The sequence below is a fragment of the Triticum urartu genome, chromosome 5 (genome assembly GCF_003073215.2).
Source record: "Triticum urartu cultivar G1812 chromosome 5, Tu2.1, whole genome shotgun sequence".
Lineage (NCBI taxonomy): Eukaryota > Viridiplantae > Streptophyta > Magnoliopsida > Poales > Poaceae > Triticum > Triticum urartu.
The window spans coordinates 214,271,371-214,276,422 of record NC_053026.1 but is presented as its reverse complement, the minus strand read 5'-3'; the positions used below and the strand labels follow the sequence as shown (position 1 = coordinate 214,276,422).

The window sequence follows — 5,052 nt, the reverse complement described above, 5'->3', positions numbered from 1 at the left end:
CATTATAAATAACAGTAAGAAAACATGATGCAAAATGGATGTATCATTAGCCAAGTTAGTATCAGAGGCAGCGGTTGCCGTTAGGTGTGATGTACGTATCCTCACAACATGGATTCAGTACAGGAATGACAAAAATGAAACCCAGTTCAACACCTTCCTCGACCATTTATCTGTAAGTATGGTTACGTATGGAAACTAGTAATATCGTCTTGCTCTGTCCCATACTTTCTAGGTTGCTGATAATGAGACTTCCATAATTTTCAACAGATGAGGTTCAAGTTGGATAGCCAAGATGATGCAACCAGACAAGCTTGCACCCATGTTTTCAAGTCTACTCTGCGATAGTATCGGTATAACTTGAGAAAACTCACTTTGAAGGCAAGGCTAATAGTGAACTTGCCCAAACATCTCCAGTGGAAAATATACCGGATGAAGATTGGAGATGCCTCGTTAAACACTGGTCTGATCCAAAGTATCAGGTATATATATATATAGGGTCGCGCTATTTGTCACCCTGGGTGAGGAATAGTTATTCTTCACCCCCTCTCTAATTTGACATCAACACAGCCGGTCTATTCTGATAATATTATCAGAATAACTATTCTGATAACACTTCCGCACCGCATGCTCAACGCGAGGGCACTGCACTTTCTTTAGCTACAGCACTGCATTACAGAGACTAGTGAACTTCGTGTCGTAAAAAACCGTATGCAGTGTTTTTTCGATACTGTTTTTGCTCTAGTTTTTTAACCGTTTATCGGAACGAGGCGTATGATATACCGTTGGAAAGCTATGAATTAGGCACAACTTCGCCATGTTGAACACTTTTCGAGATTCCTCACGGTTTAAGAGCAGTTTTGAAAATGGTGCAGTCCATGACGAGTGGCAGCGAGCGTTTTTCGCGTTTTTTCTAAACCGCTCGTCCGAATGAAGCAAACGATACACTGTTGGATAGATATCATCGAGGCGCATCTTTTTCATAACTATTATTTTCTCTAATTCCTTACGGTTTAAGAGCAGTTTCAAATTTACTAAATCGCGGAATTCTGTTTTTCAAAAAAATTCAAATTTTCGGTACTGTTTTCGCTCCAGTTATTTAACCGTTTGTCAAAATAAGGCATGTAATATACCGTTGAAAAGTTTTCGCTCCAAATTTTAAGTTAGTTTTTGAGATTCCTTATGATTTTAAGTTAATTTTGAAAATCGTGCGGCGAACGACGAGTGGCAGCAGCCGTTTTTTGCGAAATTTTCACAAATCGCTGGTCGAAATGATTCAAATTATACGCCGTTGGAAAGATATCGACGAGGCGCAACTTTTTCATGTAGAACACTCTCTCTAATTCCTTACGGTTTAAGAGCAGTTTTAAATTTACCAAAATGCGGACACTCTGTTTTTCGCGACACCCAAATCGACGTGGGTACTTCATCCGACTGAAAACCGCACTGCATCGGACGAAAAACCGCACTGCATCAGACGTGTTAGAGATCTTCATGGTTTATTTTATTCAAATGTAATTTTTTCAAGGATGAGATAGTAGAGTGCACTTCACATCGGGTGTAAATGAACCACAACACTATCAAGAAGTGAACCGCATTACTTTTTTGTGGTACGTAAATTTTCCTAAACGAGGTGGAGTGCACTTCATGTCGAGTGTTGGTGAACCGCAAGACTATGAAAAGTGAACCTCGAGACTACCGTAAACGGGTCTTACTGCATCAGACAGAAAACCACACTTCTTTAGACTAAAACCCGCACTTCATCAGACCGACAAGTGCACTGCATGATTTATTTTTTGTGGGACGTAATTTTTCCCAAACGAGGTAGCAAACCGCACTTCTCTAGACAAAAACACACACTTCATTAGACGGACAAGTGCACTGGATGATTTCTTTTTTGTGGAACATAAAATTTTCCAAACAAGGTAGCAAACCGCACTTCTTTAGACTAAAACCCGCACTTCATTAGAAGGACAAGTGCACTGCATGATTTTTTTGTGGGACGAAATTTTTCCCAAACGAGGTGGAGTGCACTTCATGTCGAGCGTTGGTGACCTGCAATACTATGAAAAGTGAACCACATTAATTTTCTTTTATCGTCTCCACAACTTTTTTATGAGCATGCACTGCAAGGACGAGGTGAGTGTACTGCATTAATTTTTTCCTTTTCCAATTTTGTTTCTACTCCACACAACAACAAAGTGAGCTGCATAAAAAAACAATCTTTTCTAATTTACTTTCTCTCAATTTGTTTTTGCACTTGGCAACATAGTGAACCACTGGTAGAGAGAAGATCACTGCGGCAATGAAACAAGTGAGCTGCACTTAAAAAATGTGTTGTTGTCTTCAATGCACATTTTCAATAGAGTTGCAATCTATACTTCTCTGGACTACGAGACAGGGCGCACGAACTACAATGTTCCTCTTTTTAATCCACAATACAAACACACACAAATTACAGTGATGAGGGACTTAAAAAATAAATCCACATTTCTGTCTGTGAAATGTAAGCCGGTGCCAGCGCACTGCATGTCCAGTCCCCACAGCATTGCACCTGTGGGCCCATGGGATGGCAGCCAAAATCTGAAAAGCGGAAAAAATGTCAACCGTGAGCAAAATACACACAAAAATCACCGTCTTCCTGCACCCCATCTTCAAAATACACACAAAAATGAAACAAATGGGCTGCATCACAAGACTACACTCTTTTGCTTTTTCCTTGTTGAATGCAGTGAACCACAAGACTCCATCAAGTGGGCTACATCAACCCATCTACCATGGCGAACTGCAAGCAGGAGCTACCACCTTTTCCTATTAAAAAAACTGCAAGGAGCTAGTGAACCTCATGCCGTCGCCAGCCGAACTATACACTGAAGAATTAACAAACTTGATTAGAAACTGAATTCACTCAAATCAACAGCAATAATCTGAAGAAAAAAATACACAAAAATTATTTTGCGAACTGCAAGCCCCTGTGTTGGAAATACCACGGTGGTGAGAGAGAGGCGCTCCCGGGCTCCTTCTGGTGAAACCGCGCGCTAGAGTTGGTGACTGTGCGCAGCCGTCCATGGAGAAGAGTGGGGGAGAAGTTGTCGACGGGAGACCAGATCGAAGGGGAGGTCGCCGGGTCTTGGTGGAAAGAGATCCAACAGGGGATCAGTGGCGGCCTCCACCCCCGAGCCCGACCACCGGATACCGTGTTGTGTCGTCGGCGCCCCAAAAATTTGAGGGGAGAGGAAGGGTGGCGCACCCTACTGTCGGTCATCGGCGTCGTTGCAGATCGAGGCGAGGGGACGGTCGACGACGCCGGGGGAAGGGAAAGGAGATGCGACGGTGCCCCTTGACCTCACCTGGATCCTCCCCGGGGATGGATTGAGGGCCACGGATCCGTGGCCTGCGAGAGGGTGGAGGGGGGGAGGACGTGCAGGCGGGAGCAGAAAGGTCGGATGCGTTGCGAGAAGAAAGGCCGGGGCACCGGCAACGCGCGTGGAGGATTGGCGGCTCGCTGACAAAGTGCGGGGAGGCAGAGCGGGAGGCGGTATGGCCGAAGGGGAAGAAGGAAGTGGTGGCACTGGAGGAGCCTAGCATGGCATGGAGCTCGTCGGCCCTCCCATCCAGCCACCACACGCGGGAGGTGGTGGGTCGCAGCCGGATCCGTCGGCTTGTGGCTGCACCGATGGCCATGGCGTCCGGATCCGGTGGTGGAGGCCTCGCAGGATTCGGTGGCGACCGGCTCCCACCATGGCGCCAGTGGTTGGAAGGGGTTGGAGCGCGGCGACCATGGGAGGTAGGTAGGTGCACGCCGGCTGTGAGAAGGGGTTAGGGGCCGGGGTTGGGGGCGCCGCTGCGGGGTGGGAGGTGGCCGGGGTTGGGGGCGCCACCGCGGGGTGGGAGGTGGCCAGGGTTTGGGGTGCCGCTATGGGGTGGGAGGTGGCCGGGGTTGGGGGCGCCACCGCGGGATGGGAGGTGGGGGCGCTGAACGCGGGGTAGGAGGTGGTTGGGGGCGGGCGGCACTGGTGGGCGGCGCTGGGGTTGGTGGAAGAAGGTGGAGGAAGATTTGTGGTCGTGCGGGAGGTGGGCGATGGCCGGTGCGGTACTTGTTTTTGGTCGGGGAAGAAGTGGGTGGGGGTGGGGGTGTTATCAGAACAAGGGATAGGTGTTATTAGAATAAGGTCTTAAGGGGTGTTATTAGAATAGACCCACCCTATATATATGTGTGTGATCAGATCACATGTTGAAGTCCTATTTACTCATGTGCCTCACAAATCTATCTTCTTGTAGGTGAACTGTTCAAAGAACAAGGCCATCCGTATGAAAGTGAAATTCCAACAGATGACAGGATCTCGTTGCTATATTGCACACTACGAGGCTCTTCTAATTAGCTGTTGTTTCACTCTTTTCGCTGTACCATATTATCATATCTATATTAACTTGTTCCAAATGCAGAGGAAAGCCCGCAAGGACCAAAAAATACCTGAACCAAATGACGTGGAAATCTTCAAGGACTGTCACACCAACAAGACGAAGGGCATGACTACACCAGTCAAAGCCGCTATTGTAAGTCCTTAATCCTCATGCCTTTTAACTACTACTTACTCTGACTTGTGCATTGAACTGCATGGTTTGCATCCAATGTCTATTTCTCTTTTCAATTTTATACACAATTGTCTTAGCGTATCATTGCACCTTACAAGGTTTAAAATAGAGGAGTGATGTTCCTTTGATCTTGATCTATAGTCTAGTTCCTTGCTGGACTTGCCCACATAACGTTACAATTGCCTGTTTTGTTTGTTCTCAGTTGTTTTGTGATATGAATGATGTCATACTATGCTTACCATATTATAAACTTTGTCTCTTTATCCTTAGTTGTCAATACAATGTGAAGAAATAGACAATACATTAGCCATGGTACATGGTCATATGTTTGGAACCTGGTTTTATTATGTACTTTGGAGCAAAATACAACTAATATTTACATGGGTTCACCAGAATAAGTTGTGTATATAGACCAAAGCTATTTTGTTTGGTTTTGCTGCCTCCATAATATCTTTTGTT

The 5,052-nt window shown here is 45.9% G+C and overlaps 1 long non-coding RNA gene across 1 annotated transcript; it reads right to left on the bottom strand.

Annotated features, from left to right (window-relative positions):
• Positions 1–2,303: 2,303 nt before the first annotated feature.
• Positions 2,304–4,276, bottom strand: LOC125508438. Its single transcript, XR_007283469.1, has 2 exons — positions 2,985–4,276; positions 2,304–2,867 (listed from the first exon to the last, which is right to left on the bottom strand). It is a non-coding gene; the product is annotated as an uncharacterized LOC125508438 (long non-coding RNA).
• Positions 4,277–5,052: the final 776 nt, after the last annotated feature.